Source organism: Trachemys scripta, chromosome 8 (assembly GCF_013100865.1).
Source record: "Trachemys scripta elegans isolate TJP31775 chromosome 8, CAS_Tse_1.0, whole genome shotgun sequence".
NCBI classification, from domain to species: domain Eukaryota; kingdom Metazoa; phylum Chordata; order Testudines; family Emydidae; genus Trachemys; species Trachemys scripta.
The window spans coordinates 27,479,330-27,504,491 of NC_048305.1; the positions used below are offsets into that span (position 1 = coordinate 27,479,330).

The 25,162-nt window shown below is 38.9% G+C and overlaps 1 protein-coding gene across 1 annotated transcript in view; it reads left to right on the forward strand.

The window, feature by feature from the left end:
* Positions 1-1,341: 1,341 nt before the first annotated feature.
* LOC117881325 (teneurin-2-like) overlaps positions 1,342-25,162 on the forward strand; it is a 219,016-nt gene continuing 195,195 nt past the window's right edge. Inside the window, exon 1 of the mRNA XM_034778438.1 lies at positions 1,342-1,447. The gene's annotated coding sequence lies outside the window, so the exon portion shown is untranslated. The remainder of the gene's footprint in view (positions 1,448-25,162) is intronic.

Genomic DNA, 25,162 nt, shown 5'->3' on the forward strand with positions numbered 1-25,162 from the left:
AAATATAAGAGAAGGCAGGGGTTGAGAGCACTTGCTTATTCATCCGTCTTCTTACACCCACCTCTTGTTAGCTCTTGTTACAAACTTCCCTTTCACCCCCTCAGCATGGAAGTTACACCTATTCAGACCTACTTACGCTCACACCAAATTAAACCACCATTTATATCACATCTGAATTAGATTCATTCTTACAATGACAAGGTGGGTGAAATGATGCCTCACTCTCCTTGTCGCTCTATATCCTGGGACCAATACAGCTTCAATGATACTCATTCTGAGAATATCCTTTGATGTGATCAGGTAATTAGTGCACCTTATAACCTTCCAAAATTCCATGTAGGATTAATGTATAACCATAGTTTGCTCTCTAAGCCTTCTGTAATCACTTGATACTTTATAGAGAGCAATAGATCTAAAATACAATTGTGTCTGTACATTTCCATTGAGATCCTGTTCAGTACATCAGAAAACTTCTGTTTTAACCAGCAGCAAATTTCATTTGTTTCATTAAAAGTAATATTGTCAGCTTAATCCATTAACTAGAAATAGTGTTAATGTAGCACTGCTTTTTTGACTGCAGTCATAACAATTGAAAAAAACTGTCTTTTATATATAATGATACTATAGGTACCTGTGTTACAATAATCCTTTAGAGACATGAGCTGAAATTCTGGCCCCAATTAAACCAATGGGAGTTTTGCCATGGACTTCAGTGGGGCCAGCAACCATGGTGTTTTTGTGTGTGTGTTTTTTTTTCCTACTCTTACTGATTTGAGACTCTTTGGACAATGGGCTTTTGCTGTTTGAACTTGTTAGGCAGAATGACCAATCACTGGCTTCCAGTTGTTTTCTTATTAATGAGCATCTGCATTCCCACTGCAGGTTCACTCCTGTGTTTTCTTCATTTGATCTTCTGACCGTGCTCCTAAAAGAGCAATATGTTGTCCAGATAGGCAGAAACCTGTTATGGCTCTGCCCAAATGACTCCTCACCCACCCCAGCCCCCAAATTGTGCTTTCAGGGTAATGAAAAATCCAACTGAGGAAAATGTGGGAGTCTTGTTTTAGAGGCAGAGGTGCAGGGTAAGAAAAAAAATCTTGGACACCAGTGATTGGTATCTTTGCCTAGTAGTTCTGGGCAGCAAAAGGATATCCGCTGGCCTAAACTATCTAACATTTCATTGCAGAAACCTGATCTGCAGGGATGGGAAATCTCTCTTTCTTTGGTTGGGGAACAGATTGTAAAAGCTATGGGCACTGGATTTTTTTAAATGCATATTTATGGTATTTTGTGATTTTTCTCTGAACTTTATACATTTTTCTTTTTTTCCTGACAGTTACTTCTTGCTTTTTATTGCTAAACAAATCTGGAGCTCTCTGTCACTTTGTGTGGAGTGGACATCACCTACAAAGCCTGTTGAATAGCGTGTTGGAAGTCCACCACCTTGGTGAGTGGAATCATAGTTACAATTTTATGTGTTGTTCTGATTCAGGTTGTGTTTGTATTGTTGACCAAAGTGCTTCCATGCAGGCTTTAAAAATGCCTTTCCAGATCTCTGCAGGAAAGTGCTTTTTGTGGAGAAAAGCAATTTGTCCTAGCATTTTCCTTTACAGAAATCTGCTTCAATCTTTTCCAGCCCAATTGAACCACTTCAGAATACTTTACAAAGAGAAGCCTGTCCTTTCTCTATCTGCCTGGATTTTGCTTTTGTTTGAGTTGCCTATCCTGAAAGAAAGACCTGTATCAAATAGGGGTTTTAGGAATTTGTTGTTGTTGTTAAAAGAAATTGTTCCTTGTTCAAGATGGACCATTTATTCAGAATCCTAGAGCAGTAAAAATTGTTTAGCCAGCCAAAGCAATTGGTTGACTGCATACTCCTAATGTTATAAATCTGCATATAATATAATATGCCCTGTGCAAAGGAAAGATAAACGAGGGGAAAAAATCCTGTCAATTGTTGGTTCTTTCATGGTCCTCTAACTGCCAGCCAGAACGCTCACAAGACACCCTATAATTTAATTATGTTGTACATACCCTCTGGGAATTCATATAATTATATACTTTAGCACACTACCCTAGTGTGTCCAGTAGAGAAAAGCAAGCTGTCTTTTTTAGGAGCAGCTCAAGAGGAGAAAGGAAATATAACCCCTTGAGTTGATGATTCCCCTAGAAAAATTAAAACAAATTTAAAATGAAATAAATCATTCTGAGCTCTGCACCCTTCCATGGTTCTTAATTCTACTGTATACTAATTTCAAGCTAGATCTGGCAATCCTTATTCAAGCCAAATTGCCATTGAATTCAGTGCATGTTCTGATTAAATAAGGATGGATAGATTTGGCCCCTTTATTTAAAATATTTAATTGACTTTGGTTTAGTATTAAATTTCAGCTGTATAAATATCTTTCAAACCAGGCACTAGATACCTTTTGGGCCTGATTTTTAGAGGTGCTGAGCACCAGACTCCAGTTGAAGTCTCAGTGGACTGGAAAGGTTCAATGCTACTGAAAAATCAAGCCATTCATCGGCATTCTATTTGTTACAGTGGCTCATTTCCCACAAGCAATGCAACTTCTCGGCACTATGAACTGACAACTTCTTTCTTATTTCCTGGCTGAGTAACTTAATTTTCCTGCAATTTATTAGAGCATTAAGGTCACTGCTACGTAATTATGATGTATCTTGTTCTGACTGCCTGAAGCTCCCAAATTTGCAACATTTATATTTGTGTTTATATAAAGGTTGATATATATAATACAGGGAAATTATGTGAAAGATAGCTGAAAGTAAACTAAAAATATATATGTAAAACAAACTCTTTTTAAAGAGAAGAAAATCTGGTATTTTGCAAATCTAAGTATTGTTGTGATAATTATTTATTATATTTATAAACACATCTGTCACCTTCATATCTAAACATATCTATTTGGTCATCCTAAGGGTCACAAAATGCTAAAAAAATTTGTTTGAGCTGAGGTTGACTTTAGTGCTCCACACTATTTAATAACCTTCTGCACCCTTGCATTGATATGAAGTAACCAAAAGTAGGTATAAGCTAAATAATGGAAGAGATATTTTTCTACCAGGCAGGCTTGGAGATCCTTGCTCATAGGCAAAGGTTGTTTAATGGAAATGTTGACGGGTTAGCCCTCATTGATGCTCAAGAGGAATAGAAAACACATAGATCTTCTCTATGAAATGTATAAGGATTTTTTCAGTGACAGTTTCCACTTTGCTCCGAAATCTAGTGGTAATGCTTCTCGAAACCATTTTGAGGCTTATTTCCTTCTAAGTTGCAAGAATGTTGCTGCCAATGACAGCTGGCCCTCATATTGGCCTGACTGTGTTTGCCCAGTTTCTGAGGGATCTCTTCAATCAGAGTTGCCAGTCACTCCAGCAATGCTTGGATTTAATTCCACAGTGTATTTTGTGTACGGAGAATATAGCTTTAAGCATCCCCTGGTATGTGTTTCCTGAGAAGGTGATGGAAATTTCATAATATTATCTTCTGTTGTTTAGCTACAGTTTCAAGAACCTTTCCAATTAGATATCCAGCTTACTACTTGATTTCTATTGGGTCACTGTTGGTATTCCTGAATATTATTTCATCTCTTTATATCTATGCCTTAAATTCACACTCAGTCCTCCAGTGGCTGCCCTAGCAGGCTGATTAAACACCAATCCTTTTGTCAAAATGCATGGACTTCATATTCCCCCCATCCCTCCTCTGCTTTTGTTATCTTAAATCAGGACAGCATGTTTTTATCTGTTCTTTATATATTCCAGATGAGTCTCAACCTTATACCTGAGTTGTTCACATAGTTTCTTCCCAATTTCATGATATTCTCTCATGTTGCAGTTTTCAAGCTCCAGTTTTATCATCTAAATAGAAGTCTTTAGAAGGCCCTGTTTTTCCTTCCTTTCACTGCCATGTATCTTCTTCAGAGACTCGTTATTGCCCACCATCTTTTCCTTGTTCTTACTGTCAGGGCTGGTCCCAAAAGTATATGACAGAAAGGAATAGGCTCTCTTAGTTTATGTCTAAAACCGCAGTTCTCTGGACCCTGCCATGTCTGCAATGTTTGTTATTCCACAGTCCATCTACTTTTTATGTATTTTATTTTTTAATCAGTTGGACCTTCATATTTTCTGATTTATTCTGTGCTAAATGTTAAGTAAAGCATTCTGTAGGCACTTGACTTTAGTGCAATTACAACAGAATGATGTCAATTGAGTTACACCATGGTTGAATTTGGTAAGATATATATTTTAATTTATTTTACATGAAAAAGGAGCCCAATGCTTATTGTACTTGAAGACTTGGGGTTTGATTTTTCCACTGCTGTATATTTTGTGTAATATTTTTATTTGAGCAGAGTGAATGTAAGATTCTATCACTAAAATGAGTGGAGAACTCTGAAATGGATAGTGTTTTACATCCACTTTGTATAAGATGCACGGAGGTGTAGTATTGATTTAAAAAATATATTATTTGTTTTTATTTTTGTCATGGCGTATGGGTTTCTTTTTGTTAGCTTTTTTGACATTTATCCCCTAAATAGCTAACATTAATCTTTCAAAAATGCAAACACTATACAATTTTTTTAAAGATTTCTGTTAGTCGTCTTTTAAGAAATGATTTCATTTCTTTCAATTGATTTTTTGAATCTTTGTATTCTTGAGTATTTTTATCTATTTTTTGCTCTGAAACTGAAAAACAACAATTAGAAGCTACTAAAAAGCTATCAGCTCTCTGAGCACTGGAATCACAAAACCAATATAACTTCTCCTCATTGTCTATTTCTTCATTTACTATTTTAGCAGTAGTTGCAGGGAAAGTTCTGTTTTATGCAATAGTTAAAATTGTTAATTATAAAGTTGTCTAATGTTGTTTGAATATTATTCTCCCATGCATTTATCGCTTTTTCATGCAGCCATCCCTCCTGATAATTTCCAATATAAGTGCAAATGTATTTTGATGGAGTACTGAATAAATATAACATTGGCCTTAATAAAACAGCAACTTTCTAGCATCCATAGAGCAGGGCAGAAGAACAAGAATAAATATGCAGTTATAATGAGCCATGATGTGAATAATCTAGACCAATCTAGAATTAGGACAGCTATCCAGAGGGATTAGATATTTTGAAAATCATGGTTCCCTAAACTATATTTGAATGAATCAACTTACTTCTGTAAGTGTTAAAATTAAATGGATGGGACCTTAACTTTTGTACTTAAGTATCAGAGGGGTAGCCGTGTTAGTCTGGATCTGTAAAAAGCAACAGAGAGTCCTGTGGCACCTTTAAGACTAACAGATGTATTGGAGCATAAGCTTTCATGGATGAATGCCCACTTCATCGACATGCATCCGACGAAGTGGGCATTCACCCACGAAAGCTTATGCTCCAATACATCTGTTAGTCTTAAAGGTGCCACAGGACTCTCTGTTGTTTTGTACTCAAGTCTTCTTTGATGTTGGTAATTTTGATGTTACTGGGAAGAATTGTGTTTCTCCTGCCAACTAATGTTGTCCCATCCGAACATAGCAGTCTGTGCATTCATAGACTTTGCTGAACTCTGCTAAATTGGCAGGAATAGGAGAAACCATTTTGCAACTGCATTTAGTAAGGTAGGGTCTGAATTGAAGGATGTGGATGAAACCCAACTGGTCTCATGTCCTACCTGGATAGCTAAGAGAGAGAATTATTTAAAAAAAATGTTTCATAGGACTCCCAGAGATTTATGAAAGATTAAGAGAATTCAACCAGTACAATAGCTCGAGGGTGGGAAAGAAGAGGGCAGCCAAGTCTCCTAGCATCTTTCTGGACTTACTCCAGAAATCAGTTGTCCTAAGCATTTGAAAGCTCTGATGGAAAATGAAAAATATACAAAAGATATAAAGATTTTTAAATCAAATGTATTAGCATTTTAGCTGATAAAGGTCATCATAAGAAGTCATACAGGTATACTGGCATTCAACATGGAGAAAAATTGAATAGATTGTAGAAAAGTTTTAGAAAAATTTGGCTGATTGTTGTAGAAGGAACAAGGTTAAATGCTGGTTAAAAAAAAATGCAGATTGCACTTAACTTTTTCAACCAAGATTATTTTTAGAACTAGCACCAAAATTTCTACATTCTGTGCTGAAAATATTTATAATTCATATACTTTTCCTAGTCTTTAGTGAGACACAAACTATCTGTGCAAGAATGGCTGATGTATAAAGAGACAAGGTGGGTGAGATAATATCTTTTATGGGATTAATTACTTCACCCACTTTGTTTTCCTAATATCCTGGGACTAGCATGGGTACAACAGCATTGCATACAATGATGTATAAAGAGAGATTCCAAGCTCTTGGTCTTTGAGTTATCTAACTAAATGTATCTTGTCCTATATGTCACAGTTGAAAAAAAAAACCACCACTCATCCTTATAGTTCTATCTGTGGATTATCTAATGGGTAATTAAGGTGAAGAAAATATTAGAGGAAAAAATGTTTCAGGTTTATTGCGTGTTCTAGAATGTAAGTCATGAGGAAAATACATTAGGAAAGGTACAAAGCAACATTTTAAAGAGTGACCTGGGTGATCAGAATCTAGATTAGAAACTTGGAATGGCAAATAATGGTTGTCCTGGGAAAATCAGAATATGAACATTGTAAATCTTGGCAAATGACTCTCTCTGTGAGCTTCTATGAGATCTGATCCAAGTTTTATTGAATAAACTTGCTCCGGATGAAGAAAAGCAATATGCCAGTTTTACCACTAGTGTTAAAAATGCCCTTTATTTGTGATTTACCTCCTTATAACATCTTTTTTCTAAAATATGAAGCAAAAACTTATGGCAAATATAGATTTTGTGGACTGATCCTGAAGGGTCAGCAAAACTTGAACAGTGCTTGTAGTCACTTCAATGGAGTTAACTGCAGGACTGACCCCTCTGAGTTTCAGAGCTTATCCTGAATTGAATTGTTTCAAAGTAAAAAGGAGAAGGGTTGCATACAGTAGTCTGCCTTGGAATACAAATCTGCTTTCATATGCTATGTGACTCAGAATTCAGACAGACAATATATGTCAGTAGATAACTTAGTAAAAGTGTGTCCTGGAATAGGATATACATGTAAGCAGTTAATGGGTATAATTGGAGTTCAAATGTATTCACTTTAAGGTAATCAGAAGAACACCAAAGATCTAGCTGTTTGAATCATCCCATGAACACCTTCCTTTTTATATATCTACTGATAAAATATTACTGATTTTATTTTTTAAATGGAGAGAAGAAACTCACTATTTGAACAAGTCCCTTCCTCAAAGATTCCACCTTTATTTTCGGTTACATTTTTACAACAGAAAGAGCTAACTGGTCTTTACAATCAGTTATGAATACAGTTGCAAAGGTAAAACCTATTTCAGCACTGAATCTGTCCAGAGTCATCAAACTGCTGGTGGAAATGCTAAATTGGAAGTTTTGATAGATCTTTTCCAAAGGTGGCTGCAGGTTTTGCAGAAGAGGGAAGCTACGCGGCCATTACAGTGAGAAATAAAAATGTTCATACCTAACGGGCATTTCAGTGTATCAGGGAAGAACCACCAGCATCAGTACTCCATCTGACAGCTATATATATTGGCAACAGAAGTTGGGACGTGATTCAGTTACAGTAAGCCTGAAAGCAGGCTAAGATGTCATCCTGGAGATGACTGTTATTGACTACAGGAAAGAAAGTATTACTGGCGAGTGTGATACCTTCTAAAAATAATTCAGTTTTGAGTAATATGGAGTCTTCTTAGGATGCTAATAGTGCAGTAGACAAACATGTCACTGGGGCATTGGAGAGCGAAGAGATTATGCTTCAGTTGCAATTGCAGTAGCGATATGAAGCAGGATGAGTCATAAAACAAATAATTTTGCTGTGGACTTTTTTCTGCCTTCAGAATTAAAGTTGTCAGAGGAGACTGTTGCATAGGGTATTTCAAACCTGTGTTTTGGACCCACTGGAGCTTTTATTTTAAATAGCTGACATGTCAAAGGGCACAGTATTTTTGTATGTGTGGGATGGAGATTTCACTTTACCTTGATGGCATTGTCCATCTTAATATATGTTCAAGGTAGAATGCATATTTAGAATATTTAGTTAATAGTGGAACTTATTTTTATTACTTCCAAGACTTTTACTGTTATTGTTAATAACATTACATTAACAATACATTAACAATAACAGTAAAAGTCTTGGAAGTAATAAACAGCATAGAAGAAAACTTCCCTGAATCAAGTTGTTTACATGGTAAGGCTTCCTTCCTGCAAACACTCATGTATCTGCTTAACTTTCACCATGTGAATTTTTCCATTTAAATCTTTGAAATAAGTACGTAAGTTTTCCAGAAAACAGAAATAAGAATCATAGGCAAAGGTGGGACTAAGCTATTCAATGAATTTGGGAAAAAGAGACCCCACCTGAACAGTGAAAACATGAAAGCATTGTCAGAATACCCCAAAAGGGTGATATTACTGACTGTAACAACTAGAGAGGAGTTACATGACTCTCTGCTGTAGAAAAAGCCTTCTGCAGTGTGATACTACACAGAGTGAAATAGGCAGTGGATGCAAAGCTTAGAGAAGAAGAGGCTGGATTCAGCCCCAAAAGATCCAAACTCATTGAATTGTGCTTTTTTTTCAAACCTAGTTCTTGCACATACCCTGTTCTCTCACAAAGAAGTACACAAAGAAACATGGAATTCACCAGGTGGCAAAATGAAAAATCAGATCAACAGCATCTGCATGAGCTCAAGATTCAACTTGTCTGTCCAAGATGTAAGGGCATATCAAACTGCAGATGTTAGCAGTGACAACATTCTTTGCATTGCTAAACTGAAATTAAAATTGAGAAAGATCAGCTTTAAGCAGAAGGAGGTAGAGAGAATCAACAAAATAAATCTGAGACCAAAAAAGTACTGTCAGAAATTCCAACTTTAACTAAGGAACAGACTTGAGGCACTGCCAGAGACAGAGGAAGGTGAGAGAGAGAGAGAGACTGGACCTGAAGAAAAATGGGCAGTGCTGAATGTGATTCAAGCTGCAGCTGGATATCATCACAGACAGAACAAGAATTGTATATGCCAAGAGATGTGGCATCTCACTGAAAAGAAAACTCCTGAATGATAAGACCAATGAACTGTTGGAAAAGACACAGTAGGAGTATAAGAAAGCAGACGAGGCAGTGAAAATCAACTCAAAGAAATATAACAACTATAAGTATGCTGAAGATGAAGCTGCTGCTTTGCTAGAAAACTACAGAGCCATTACCAAGTGACTAAGCCCTGTGTGGACGTTTCAAAACAGGACATGTACCAATAAAAAGCAAAGATAAAAAATAAAAAAATAAAAAATGCTTATAACTGAAGTAGAACAGAAAAACAGATGGGAAGAGCTTTTCAAAAAAGTCCCTAATAGACCCAACTCTATTTTAGCACCAGTTTTTGATTAAACATGTGAACCTGATCAGCTTGACATTAAAATCAGTCTAATAGAGATGTCAAGAGTACAGGTTGCAATGAAAAAGCTGAAAAATAAAGTGACAGGAGATGATCCCATCAGATTCTCCTTATTTCTCCATTACTAATCTATTTAAAGTATGAATGTTCTCCTGAAGTTATGTGTATATATAATATGCAAAAGTGACCAAATCCTCAGCTGCATTGGAGTCAATGGAGGTACTCAGGGCCGGTGCAAGGATATTTTTGCGCCCTAGGCAAAACTTCCACTTTGAGGACCCCCCCCCCCTCCCCCCCCCCCCCCCCCGCTGTTAACATCGGTTGATTGAGGGGCAAATCCCAACGAGCCTTCATAGAGCTGAGGGGCCAGCCGTGCCCAGGGGCTGCTCCCCAGACCAGGTTCCCCCCTCCCCACCCCCTGAACTCCCCTGGAGGGTAAACAGCCCCCCTCCCCCCGTGAGCCCTCCCCACCCCACCCCGGCGGCCCCCGCCCCGAGTCCACTCACTGGCTTTGCTGGGCTTGGGCCGCTGCAGCAGCTCGGCAGGGAGGAGCTGCCTTCTGGGGGCTCCTGCAGCAGATGCATGCAGGCAGAGGCCCCCGTGCACCCCCTCGCTGCGCTCGGGCTCTGCGGCTCCCGGGAGTGTGAGCCGCCACTGCCCCTCCCGGAGCAGTCTCAGGACCCCATGCCCCGGCAGCGGTTTACATGCCTGGGAGCCACAGAGCCCGAGCGTGGCAAGGGGGGAACTGGGGGGCGCATGGGGGGCCTCTGCCCGCATGCATCTGTTGCAGTCTGAAGGGCCCCCTGCGGGGGTGCCAGGCCGCAGGATTGGCGGGGGATGCAGCTGCTCCCCGCTAGCGCCGCCGCCGCCTTTGCAGGGCTCCTGCGCCGTGCCGGTTCCTCCATGGCTGGGGCTCACCGCCCCCACAAGCCCTATGCAGTATTATTAAACTGGTGCCTCTATGCCCGACAGCAGCCTGAGCTTGCAGCCCAGCGGGGGCAGAGGCGGAGGGACAAGGCAGAAAGAACAACAAGATGCCCGGCCTGCCTCACGGTGACGGAGAGTCACAGTTCCCCACAGAGACCCCTGTACCCTCTCTCTCACACAGAATGGACATGCAGAAGGTACCTAATTAAAAGCATTAAACTTGGGAATAAAAAATGTCAGTCACAGGCTTTTTGATATGCCCTGAAGTTTGTCAGACATTTATTTGCAAAAACTTTGTAGTAAGGGCGAGTCAGCTGTCCTGCTGAATACAACATTAAATATTATGGAATACATGATGCAGCTTTTCTCTGTTTTACATTTTCTTAATCAGTATTTCTAAGCTGATTTTATATTTTAAATGTACTCTTAAGCCTTCATAAAGTAATCATTCCAGATTACTACATATTTAACTCACTGAAACAGACATTATTTTAAATTAATCAGTCACAGAGGTTTAGTGTGTTCATAAATTTCACCAACTTTAAAAAATATGTTTCCAAAGATTTTAGGCATAATAAAGGATTTTATATCTGATTTTGCTTAAAACTAGTTCATCAGATAGTCAGAAGTAAAGAAAGGGAAACTCTGTCCAGCTATCTGGAAGCAAAGTGCTGTTGCTTCCTTCAATTGTGGGGGTGGGGGGAGTAGAGGGGGTGAAGGGAGAAATGGATGGACAGAAAGGACAGGAAGACTTTGAAGTAAGTTTTTTTTTACTATAGTAATTAAAATGTGTATTTTAGATAAGGGTGGTCTTTTGAAGAATTTATTTAAAAAAACATATGTCTGAAGATCCAAGCATTTAAGGCTAAAGATGATTGTGCATCTAAAAATCTATGCAAGGATTTTTTAGAGATGTGATTTTATAATCTTCACCAACTCACTAATGAAATATTTTTAAAGCAAATTTTAAACTAAGGTCCTGTAGACTGACATGTTCTGAGTAAATATTACAGTCGTGCACAACTGTTTTTGTCAGTACATTCAGAAACTGACAGTAGATACCTGGGGGTTGGCAAATGCCTGTTAAATGTCTTCTAGGGTTACCATATTTAGCACTGAAAAAAGAGGACACTCCACGGGGGCCCTGGCCCTGCCCCAACTCCACCCCTTCCCCAAAGTCCCTGCCCCAACTCTGTCCCCTCCGCTGAGCACCCTGCATTCCCCCTCCTCCCTCCTGCTCTGATCTTGGTTGGGGGTTGCTAAGTGCTTCCCTGCTCCTCACTCACCCTGCAGCCTCTGCACCCCCCCCCCCCCTCCTCCTCCTCGCCCTGCAGCCACTGCACCCCCCCCGCCTGCCCTGCCCTGCTCCCCTGCTCCCCTGGCAGCCACTGCCTGGCGGGGGCTTCAGACGCTCAGCGGCAACCGGGGTGGTGTGGGTCCCTGCAGCCCTGGCCGCAGCCTCCTTCCTGCCGCCGGCGAGTACGTTCCCCAGCCTGTTGTCCCCGCCGGAAACAGCTCCCGTGGCTCCGTGGCCACAGGAAGGGTCCCCCAGTGGCCAAGGGGTCCCCGCCTGCGAGGGAAGCCCAAGCCCCCCCCCCGCCCAAGCTCACTACAATGTAGCCAGGGCGGCTGGGCTGCGCTGCGGACCTGGCGGATCATGCTGGGGCCGGGCGGACCCTGGCTTATGCCTCCCTATTTCCCCGGACATGTCCGGCTTTTTGAAAATTTCCCCCGGATGGGGATTTGAGCACCAAAAAGCCGGACATGTCTGGGGAAATCCGGATGTATGGTAACCCTAATTTCTTCGTTACCCCTCAAATGGCTCTTTAACAGTTTCAGTGTTGTGCTAATAGGTCTGGCAGTCTGGAGACTGTTTCTCTTTTAAGTACTAGATCCTCTTCCCAGGAAGACTCAGAGCCTGCAGGAAGGGTCAGAATAGGGATAGGAAAACTAGTAGGGTGGATACTAAGATCCAGTGGTGCCCCACATTTTCAGGTGCCCTACCCAGCTGCCTATGCCTGAGGACGGTCCAGGCAAGTCCACCCCCAACCACTTGCCGCCCTAAGCCACTGCCTAGTTTGCCTAATGGTTGCACCAGCCCTGGAGGTACTCAGATTTACAGTAGATGAGGATGTAGCTCTTTATTTACATATTACTGGATTTTCTAGGTAGTGCTGTAGAAGTTTGCATCTTTGAAATTGTTCTTGTTTGGAATTAATGCAGCATAACTGGAATGTGAGATGTTTGGAATAAGAGCTGAAAGTTTAATGTCAGATTACTCATTTTGCTCACACGGACTATTGCAGTTTTCCTAACATTACCATTTAGCGTGTTACAGAGTTATCCCCTTTGACAACCAGCATCTGCACCCATTCAGGGCATATCAGTTCTACAATATGTATATATGCATTATCATTATTTAAAGTGTCTTATGATAAATATTGAAGACTACATTGTAGTAGAAAAACTATAAAACAAAAATTGTTCCAATGTTTTGCTATGCAGTAACTGGACTACTGCTAGTCATTTTTTAAGTAGTTCATTCTCAGTAAAATAAATTTTCCCTTTTTAAATATGGAAGTTGCATATTTGCCTTATCTCAGTAGTTTGTTTTTCGACTCAATCTCCTTAGCAACAGAGACATCTGTTTCCATTCTCCTAGTCATTACATCCAAAGAAAGTAGCTGCTTCAAAAATAATAAAGGCAATTTCTATGAATTGGGTACCTTAATTGTTGCCAGGGACCCTTAGTGTAATAATGAGGCATGCAAAAATTGACAAAGATCCTTTAATTGATGTGTGTCTAGTTATCCATGTTGGTTAGCTCAGCTATAAAGTATTACCAGCGAGTTATTGTGTAATTTACTATGTGACACACATAAAAAAGTGATATTTACTATTTTTTAGAGACACCGTGATTTTGCAGATTGCTTTGTAACTAATCATTCTTTATGTTGAAAGTAGAGGGCAGATTGGCCATTAGTATGCCTTAAAAATAGAGAAATGAATATATGTGGATTACACATAGCTACTTTTGTAATTTGTCTGAAAAAGACAAAACCTAATTAATTAAAAATATACACTCGTTTATTTTATAGTAGCTTGCTTCCACATATCATGATAGATTTTTTTCCATCCCTACTAGAGCTTATGGTAAAGTGATTTAAAACCATCATTTAGGTTTTACAGAAGCTTTACACTGAATGCCAGACTATTTGTGTCATATTGTTTAGAATTCCTAAAGCATATACAATTGGCTTGTGTAACACAGAAATTTAGAATGCAACCAAGGATAACATTCTCCAGGATCAGCACCCGAACATGTCTAAAAGCGTGGTAGGGAGCAGTGATTTTGAGTGTTAAGAAGGGAGAACCGGTGCCTCTAGCACCACAACCAGTGCCCTCACTGACTCTGAATCTGTGGCTGGATGACTAGCTACCTACACATACTTGGCAATTAGAGTAAAGTGCATAACAGTATCTGTTGAGACTTGAATGTGAACTATCTAGCTCATGGCACTACAGAGATTTCAGTGACAGTAGTTACTTTAAAGCAATGTCAACAAGATTGCCTTAGTCCTCATCGGTAACTTTATTTGCTACTGTTTATGTCAAAACAGATGTAATTATTTGGCAGTTATATTGGGGATTTCAGAATAAGACCGTATGTATATTTAGGAAACTCATTTTAACTTAATGTTTAGGGGATTTGTAATATTTTCTTAGAATAAACTTTTAATATATAAATATATGTTTATAAGTGCATTTGAATAAAATATATAGGGATTGGTTCTCTTTTTATTTACACCACTTTCATATTCTTGTAACTACACTGACTTCATTGGAGATTTTCAGGATTTATAGATGTGAACAGAGAAGAATTGGGAGGAAGGGGTACCTCTACTGTAAAGGAGTTTCTGATATAAGAAAACTGAGGCACTTCTCAAGCAAATATTTTCTATCGTATAGAGTGCTGCGGTATTTGTATATGACCTTAATTAGAAGCTCAGATCTCGTACTTTAAAAAAAAATATTTTGTCCAAAATTGTCTTACAATTAACTCCTCAGGTGTTGTATTTTATTTGGTTTGGTTTCCGTTCCATCCTTTCCCTCTTTCAGCACATCTGTACAATGAGAGCCCCATAGTTTAATATTTTCTCTTACTCCTTTGCAGGACATCAGGCACTTTCTCTGTCACCAGAGCTGCTATGTGATGATATCAGTAATTGAGCATGTTCATCAGGGAGAAACAGGGCAGGAAGTGGGGGTGGGAGGGTGCAGAGCTTCCTGCAGCCAGAGTAGTTTTCTGTGGGGTTGGTCTGACCCATCCCCTACCCCTGCTGCACCTTGCAGGGGAAGAGGAAGTCCTGTCCACCCCCAGCCCAACTGGGAGTAGCTGCTGAGCTCGACACAGGGTAGAAGCCCCCGGTAGGAGCATCACCAATCCCACCCTACTCCTCTTCTGCCCACCCCCACAGTGATTTACCTCTCTGCCAGCTGCTCCGGGCACCTGAAACAACATGCCCAATGCTGATGGGGAAGGGTGCGTGACCACTCTTGCATCTTCCCTTTGCTTCCCTGTCAGAAAGTCATTTTTCTGCAGTGAAGCAAAGAAATCTTCAGGGGACATGAATTCTGTGCACATGCAGTGACACAGAATTCCGCCAGGAGTTATGTGAGCTTCAGTTGTTTACTTGGTTGTGCTCTCATCTAAAGGAAGTGCAGGCTGACTTTCATGGAGTATTTTCTAAGTAAATTGCTCAAGGCATTTCCTCACAAGCAGTTTCTGTATTTAGGTTTTGTATCCAGAAATCCATTATAGTTTATTTCTGGGGTAGCCAACCTGAGCCTGAGAAGGAGCCAGAATTTACCAATGTACATTGCCAAAGAGCCACAGGAATACGTTAGCAGCCACCCATCAGCTCCTCCACTCCCAGCGCCTCCCACCCACTGGCAGCCCCACCAATTAGCGCCTCCCCATCCCTCCCCGCACCTCCTGATCAGCTGTTTCGTGGCATGCAGGAGGCTCTATCGGGGAGGGGGAGGAGTGAGGGCAATGCAGGCTCAGGGGAGGGGGCAGGAAGGGGTGGAGTAGGGGCAGGGCCTGTGATAGAGCCAGGGGTTGAGCAGTGAGCACTCCCTGGCCCATTGGAAAGTTGGTGCCTGTAGCTCCAGCCCCGGAGTCGGTGTCTATACAAGGAGTCGCATATTAACTTCTGAAGAGCTGCATGTAGCTCCTGAGCCACAGGTTGGCCACCACTGGTTTATTTGCTTGGGATAGGATTTATTTCGAAGAAGACATGCTCTGTTTTTTGTTTTAGATAGAAATGTTAAAATACTGTACAGCACAAAGGAAAAAAAATTGAGGATGACATAGCTAGCTACTCAAAATCTTCTCTTACTAATATTCCTGCAGATGTTTAATTAGTAGGAATGTAAATATTCATAAGTTGATATATCATGATGGTGGATAATGCCATCTTTCCTTGCCTAGTAATTGTACTAGTAGAATGTAATTACTAGGACTATTGTATCTTCTCTTAATGTCTACTGCAACTAACTTAAAATTTGTTCTTCTCTTCATGTGTACATTTTTGGTATTATAATAATTAATCTCCATCAGTTCATTGAATTTTAGTGTAGATCTAATCTAATTTTAATGGTTTAATTCTAATCTAATTTTATAAGGTTTATGTACTGATCTTAGATAGGAAGAAATGTACAATTAAACTTAATCTAAAATTTGTTCAAAGCAGTATATAGATTTTAAAAATATATGCTTTAACATAGAATCACAGATTCAAAAGCTTCCTGGACTTGATATCCACAACACTGATTTAGGGATGGCTCATGCAGTCTGTATTTGTGCAATTGCTCAAGGTTCCTACTCTCATCCTTGTAGCTACTTTTTCTTACAAAACAAGACTCCCTTTCACTTCTCTCCACTCCCGTATATCTCTTCTTGTAAAGGTGAATGTGCTAACTGCTTTCTAAGCCAGTTTGAAATGTGGCTCTGGAGATGCATAGTCATATTTTTTCCTTCTTTGTAACTGTAAGGTTCTTTAAAAATATTAGTTAAAACAAAGATGAAGGGCCAGATTCCTTCTCCTGATACAACCACTTTGCATTCCTCTGCTGATATTCTGGGCCTTTTAACTCTGTGAGTCACCTCAGCTGAGAATTCGGCCAATATGGGAGAGTCATCAACATTGCTGTGCTCTATTGATCAGCACCTTAGGTCTGTTACCTGCCGGAGTACGATAGAGCATCTCAGAGGCTCCTATAACGTACTCTGAGGTTGCAAAGAATCTGCCCAATACAACATTACTTTTTAAACACAAACTAATGGAGGGCGTGATCTCCTCAGATATCTGTTTAATAACTCTGTGCCCAGGGAATTAATTCAGGCTATTTTCAGACAAATTTTGAACATCTTGATGAGCCAGAATTTGAATCACAGCTAGTAGAACAAGATCTAAATAAGATCAAGTGACACCAAATCCCACATACCTACAAGAGTATTCCAGAAGGATAGAAATTAAAATTAGTTTGACTATTTTGCAATGAAAGTCATTCTAAAAGTCTGGAAATACATGTTTTTGATACTGCATTATTTTAAAATTGTATTGGTCACATTTTACTTTCATTAAACCCAGGGTAAATTGGGAGTAACTTCACCAAGATCATTAGAATTACATCACTGTAAAAATAATGCAGTTGTAAGGAGGATGAGGCCCTCTCTAGTCTGGAGAAAAGCAGATCAAAGATATTAACTTAAGTTACTGGTCCAGGTTGCTAGTGTCATTGGAAGGCTCTTTGATGTCCTACTTAAAATGAGTTAGTGGATGCAGTTCCTAGTGAACCAGGTGTCCACATCACAATTTGCAATAATTGGCAATTTCTTTAGCAGCCTTGGCAGAGATGCCAGGAACATATTGAGCTTGAAACTTGAACTACTCTCTCATCCCTAGAGTTGGTTCCTCCGCATGAAGTTTATGGTGCATTGGCAGTTCACTGTGGGGAAACTTGTGCTCTACCTATTTTTCTGGCAACTAGAGAAATTTAAAGTAATCCACTACCTTTCATAAACACTAAATTCACTTTAAAACAGAACATAGATATAGAATGTGGGCTTGATCCTGATCTACCGAAGTCAGTAGCAGAATTCCCATTGAATTTAAATGATGCGGAATCAAGCCATATGTATAACTTTCATATATTTAGGGTAATTGCAGCCACAATTTGTTTGAGCATCTTTCTGTACTGTTATAGTACACACTCACTATGAGAGCACTCCCTTGCATCGGGGTGTGATATTGCAGGACTCTGTGTCTCTAACGCTCCTCGCAGGTCATTGTCTCTGTGCACTATTTAGCCTTGCAGCTGAGAAGCATCTAAGTCCAACCCCCTTCAGAATAACAAAAGCTCAAACTAGTCATCAGTGTCTCTCAACAAATCTACCTTCCTCTGGGCTGATCTTCAGTCTTCTTCTTCAGCTACTCCTGGGTCCTCTTCCCCAGCTCTGGAGCTTGTACCCCAGCTTCAGCCCCACAGACTGAGTCTCTTTGAGGTCTTTGCTCTGTTGCCGACTCTGACTCAGGTTCCTTCTATGGTTTCTCTCTTCACACTGACCTCTCTTCACTTTTATGGGTCCCTGGTGTCCACGAAGTTATCATCCAATGCCTTCTAGTTCCCCCTCTGGCTGAGAAGCAATGAATTAGATACATCTATTGCTCCTGGGTATAATTAATTGACTATTAACCCCTATCCTCTTTCATAGAAATGCAGGACTGGAAGGGACCTCAATAGGTCATCTAGTCCAGACCCCTTCACTGAGGCAGGAGTAAGTATTATTTAGGCCATCCTTGACAGGTGTTTGTCTAACCTGTTCTTAAAAACCTCCAATGACAGAGAATCCACAACCTCCCTAGGTAATTTGTTCCAGTGCTTAACTATCCTTACAATTAGGAAGTTTTTCCTAAAGTGTAACCTAAAGCTCTCTTACTGCAATTTAAGCCCATTATTTCTTGTCCTGCCCTCAGTGGTTAAGAACAATTCATCACCCTCCTTTTTATAACAACCTTTTATGTACTTGGAGACTTTTATCATGTTTCCCCTCAGTCTTCTCTTCTCCGTGTACATTATTTGCTCACACCAGATTGATCATGGAATATCTGATGTACTGTATAGCATTACTGCTCTTGCAACATTGTTTTGTGTTAAGGGGTAAGAACACTATATTTCCTCAAAGTTAATGTACTTAGGACCCGATTGTGATCTTACTTGGAGTAACTCTGTAGAAGCCTTTGAAGATAAAATATTGTCAAAATTGTAGGAGAGAAATAACAATCTGGCTCATATCCATGCAAAAACCTTTATATCTATTATATATATATATATATATATATTTTCCCTCCCCAGGCAGACTCTTAAAATACATTGTAGCATTTAAACAAAATTATAATAAAAATATTTTATCCGTATAACATACTGTTTTGTAGCCTTCATTGCATTCCCCAGAGTCATGTGGAACCTGAAAAAATTACTTTTCATCCACCAAAGGAAATACAATGTTTGACAACATGCATTTGTCTACAAAATGCGATGCAATATCTGATGAAATATGCTTTGTCAATAAAATAAATTGCCAAACAAAATGTAATCCTTCTTCAGAATGCATTTAGTCTACAGACTGGAATAAGCTACTTCCACAAAGTGCATTTTGTTCTTTGAATTATTTTGATTTGCTGTCTATCAAAACGTGTAGATAAAATGGTTTTTGTCAAGCACTGTATATCAATGTTATTTTATTGTATATAGATAAAATACATTTAATTCAAAGGGGAGTCAGCATTTGATAGCATACCTGAAACTAGCATTGGTTTAACTGAAGTGATAAAACCATAGGTATAACTTGTTTGTGATGAGAGAGGTTCTAATCTCCTTGTAACTGTGCTTGTAATTCAACTCTACAATTATTTTTTCTTAAGGCCTTGATCCTGCAAACATTTACATGCTTAACTTTACTACCATGAATAGCTCATGTTGTTATTCAGATTAGTAAAGTTAAATATATGCATCATGTTTGCAGTGTTGGAGCTAGAGTGTTCATACATGTGCCCTTCACCAGTGAGATTCCATTAAAAAAACAAAACAAAACAAAAAACCAGTGCTTGTTACATTAATGATGCCCACATTTTTATACTCTAGTTCCTTAGTAAATCCTGTCCTTCTTCAGACAGTAATCTTATTGAAGCCTACAGGAATTTCACCTAAGTAAAGATTTCAGGATTGAACCCCATATGATGAATAGCTACTCCGTCTTTAACTAATTGCAGATCTTTACACTATTTTAATTGTACTAGTGGATGTAATAAATCTCTCTCTGTTTAATGAAGCAGGACCTTATTGACAAGAAGCACAGCTGTAACTTTGCTTTTAATTATTTTAAATACGTGAAGGGGACTAGGTCTTTACAAAGCTAATAATAAATGAACAATTCTTCTCAGAGATTATGATGCCAAAAAAATTAACACCCCACACTAGTGAGTAGGTTCCCAGAAAGCTTCAAATTGAGCAGCTTAGCATGCATTAAGTTTGCACTGCCTTGTTTACACTAGAGTTTTTTTGAGACCATATTAGCTAACACCTTCTAACAATAAACCTTTGAATTCTACCCAAGACAAACTCTAAAAAGTGTACAGGACTTCTGATTTCTAAGATGTAGTTACCATTTAACCCACCCGTGGTTGCCTTCAGATTTTTCATTGAGCTAACTAAAAACAAAGAAAATAAGCTGTTGGAAAACCATCTTCTCAACAGGCTGTGAGGAGTCAAGCAATCCGGGGCTTCAGTGATGATGAGGAAGTCAGTTGATTTAGGCTTCACAATTTGGAAATACAGAGTCCAAAGGAGAACTGTGCAGGAAAATATAAAGAAGGTGGATTGGAGTCTTTCACTTAAAGGCTTCTGCCTAAAGTGAGAGAAGGCTATATCAATCAGAGGAGGTTGACAAGATCATACCCCTTATTGCTTCTTTTTTGATTCTCAAGGAATTCCTATCTGAAAAAAATAAGTCGTGGTTTCAGCAAAGCTCTTAAGTAAATATGTAAAGTTGAGCACATATTTAAGTGATTTACTGAATAAGAGTAGGATACTTACACAATTAAATTTAAAAATGGCTTAAGTGATTTGCTGAATTGGTAGTATATTGCACACATTCTAATCTTAACATGTTAGAAGTAGTTGCTTTTATTCTTCCTCTAGATGGAAGTCAGTGGTGATATAGAAAAAAGATAAATGCACACATAATTGACTGAGATTGAGGCCTGAGCCTTCAGCCTTTACACAAGCACAATCCCATTCACTTCAGAAGGAGTTGTGTGCATATAAGGAGGACTGCAAGATTAGGTGCACATAAAATGAGCACTTCGGAAAATATAAAATAATTTCCACCTTCATCTACAGTTCTGTTTACTGTACAATAAAGATCAGAATCTATACCACTATAACATCATAGCACCCATTTATGATAATGGGTCAGTTAGGCTATTAGGAGTATTTAGCTGTTTTGCAGTATGAAAAATGCCTTCTTTTCCCAAAACCCATGTACTTCCACGTTAGCCTTGTTTGGATGAAACATACCTACCTGGATTAAATGATTAATATGTCTGGTTGATCAGATGTTTTTACTTGAACTTGGAGGATATTATTTCTCTGGTCCTTTTCTCTTTTCACTGTCATCTTCTGAATTGACACAGTAATCATACATTGTAAAATGCATGCTAGGTTGGGACATTAGAATGATTGACAATTGTTTGGCAATCCATAGGCTAATCCATATATGACATACAATTTCTGGCAACAACTTCATCATTGTGTTTCTGAAAATAAGAGATGAGCCCAAATACCTGAAAATAACTCAGGTAAGCTGCAAACGGGTTACATTTTGAGTGCAAATTCATGAATATCAAGACTGCACCTTCTTCTCTTCACCTCATTTAACACAGTAAAGCTGTTTGGGAGCGCAACATGTAGATTAATAGCTATTATACCAGAAACTGTGTATAAATCTTCTGATTATCTTTTTGGATATAATGTATTAAATGTTATATTATGTAATGTTGTGTAGGACAGCTAGCAAGGTACCAATAAAAAATTGGCAAACCTTGCTCATGTGGATGTCGTGTACCTAATCACTTTGTTTTGTTGTTTGTTCCATAAGTGTTGTGCAGTATAAATCTAAAAATTGAAAATTTATTAAAATGCCTCTTGAAAGTTAATCCTGTGAGGTCTCCCAGCTGGCATTTCCACTGAAAATATTCCATCAGGGATCATTTTAATGCATAACTGTATCATGTTCAGTTGTAGATTTATGTAAATAGTATAGTTACTTCTAGGATAGGGCCCTGCCCTACAAGTACTATTCATGACTTGATTTATACTTGTGAAAATATTAACTTGTAGCCTGACTAGGGAAATCTTGGTTTATATGCCATCTACATGCTGCTTGCACAGGTTAGCTCTATCTAAGGGTGAGTCTAAATACCACAACTGAACTTTCACGAATAGTTTTCAGCTATGAATCAGCATTATGGTGGGTAAACAGCTGTTCATATGATTTCTCCAACACAAACACATGACTAGCACATTGACATTTGAATCTGACAGGGAGAGTGAAATGACCAAGTTAAAATGTGGCAGTATAGAGGGAAATACCGCCTCACTAAATCACTTCACCATTTGCATGAAGATGTTCCAAAAATTTGAACTAGAAGGAACAGGCATTAACATCAAGTGAGAGAGTATGTGTTTCCACTCAGATTTGCAGATACCAAGCCAGGAAGACCTGGAAACAATGGCCAAAACTCTGTATGTGAAAAATAAGGAAGTATTGTCAAAAATAAAGGCTAAAGATGAATATGCACATGACCAATGTTATTATATAGTGCGTTAATTTCAAAAAACAGATAGGAAAATAAGCACAGAGGACATGAAATACATAGAAAATTCTAAAGAATATGTCTGCTTAAGGTACGTGACTGTGCTGTTCCAGTGCAGGATAAAGAACAACAGAGAACAGAATGTGGATGCACTTATGCGGTGCATCAGTTGGCACATGCTGATTGGATAACTGGTCACAAATGGATGTTATGTATACAATTATCCAACTTTCATCCATAAAGCCCAGAATTCAGCAAACCATCCTTATTCAGCAGAGCATTTAAGCATGAGCTTAAGCCCCATTTGCCTTAATGCAGTTACCTTAAAGCTAAGCATGTGTTCAAGTAGTTTGCTGAATAGGGATGGACTTATGCACATGCTTAAGTACCTTGCTATATTGGGGCCAAGATCTGTTTTTGTATCTTTGAATGCACATATTTTGTTGCTGCAAGTGAAGATCGGGTTTTAAAAACTTGCCCTTAATAAACTCTTCACTCGTTAGACTAAAACTAGAATTCACAATATATACATTTAACAGATTGAATAACATTTAACATTTCATGTTGTTTAGCATTAGGGTAGGGAAATATATTAATACATAGAGATTAGGGCTTTTTTAAAAGTTATTCCTGGGCCATTTTTGTTGCTGAGAAATGGAAGTAGCAAGCTTTCATCATTTCTGGTGTAAGTATTTTTTTTAAAACACATATATTGTTTCCTTTATAGTTTATACATCGTATTGCTGGAAACTGTAATAGAAAAATATATCTTTTTTTTTAAATGGTTATACTGTATGTTCATGAAAGACATAAAATGAATCCAGGGAAAAACCTTGTAAGTGACAGTATACAGAAGCGGATATTGTTTTGATGAAGAGCAAGTGAAGAGGTAGTGTAATTTTAGATAATTCTACATAGATCTCTGAGAACATTTTTTGAAGGCTAAGCTACATATTAGCACTGGGTCACAAAGAAATGAAAAACTGGCAATTTCTTTCCCAACCTACTATATATTTAGTGCTTGGCAGATTTCAATTTGTTTTATATATATAATTTCAATGTTTTACTTTTAAGCATTTTTAAAAACTTGTATAGATTTAAATTTTCACAGTTGAGCAAAATTCTGAGTTTTAAGCACTTATTCAATTTTCATTTATTAAAATTTCTGCAGTTGCTGGAAATTTTGGGAAGGGAACAGACAGCAATTATTTAATGACATAGACATTGAGATTCAAAAAGTTGAAGTTTAAACTGTTAAAACACAAATTGTCAATCATGTCACAATATATAAAGTAAATATCCTTAAATCAAACTCTGTAGTAAGTTCTCAGGTAGTATTTTTCTTACTTTGCCTATCTGTACATTTCAGTTATTATAATGAAATATTTTTGTTGGGTTGTCTGTGTAGGGTGAAATCTATGTTTACTGACATCTACCGATAAAAATCTAATCCCTCCAAGCCTAAATATATTTATCAAAGAAAAGTTGTATTTGACTTTGATTCACTCTACGAATTTGAAGTGTAATAATAATTTAAAAATAAAAAAGGACATACAGTAACTCCTCACTTAACGTTGTAGTTATGTTCCTGAAAAATGCGACTTTAAGCGAAACGATGTTAAGCGAATCCAATTTCCCCATAAGAATTAGTATAAATAGGTGGGGTTAGGTTCCAGGAAAAAAATTTTCACCAGACAAAAACTATATTTAATTTCTTTATTTATATTTATATATATATATATATATATATATATATACACACACACACACACACACACACACAGCATAAGTTTGAAACAAACAATTTAATACTGTACACTGCAATGATGATTGTGAAGCTTGGGTGGGATATTTCCCAGGGAATGCCTTACTGCTAAATGATGAACTAGCATTCAGCTGAGCCCTCAAGGGTTAACACAGTGTTGGTTAATGTAGCCTCACACTCTACAAGGCAGCACGAATGGAAGGAGGGGAGACAGCATGACAGACAGAGACAGAGATACTCACCCTGTGTGTGAGAGAGAGACACACACATTGCCCCTTTAAGTACGCTGAACCCACTCTAAGTACATTGCCTCAGGAATCAGGAGGTTGAGACAGCAGCTGTGGCCAGCAAGCTCCCTCTGTCCTGAGCCCTGTCGTGTCTCCCGCTCTATGGATAGGGAAGTGGGGGGCAGGAGCAGGGGGGCGGGGGACACCGTGACATTAGCGCCGCCCCCCCCCCCCCCGCACAGTAAGCAGGAGGCTCCTGGGAGCAGCTCCAAGGCAGAGGGCAGGAGCAACACATGGCAGTGGGGAGGAGGGACAGCTGAACTGCTGGCAATTGATAGCCTACTGGGCGGCTGCCACACAGGGAACTTAGGGGAGCAGGGAGCTGATAGGGGGGCTGCCAGTCCACCCTGGTTCCAAGCCCCCCACCAGCTAGCTCCAATGGGCTGCTCTTCCTACAAGCAGTGGATAAAGCAGGCAGCTCCCAAACAACGTTATAAGGAAGCATTGTGCAACTTTAAATGAGCATGTTCTCTAATAGATCAGCAACAAAACTACGTTAACCAGGATGACTTTAAGTGAGGAGTTACTGTACCTTTTGAATGTATCCCTTGCAACTCTAATTTGTAGCCATTTATTGATATAGCATCTGTAAAAAATATGGTTTAATCTCCTTTCCTAACATCATTATTATCACTATATGTCAGCATTAGAGAGAGTCAGATAATTACTTTATAAAGCAAAATAATCATGTTTATTTGGAAATAATAAGGACATAGGACAGCAGCAGAACATTACCATCCCCACAAAA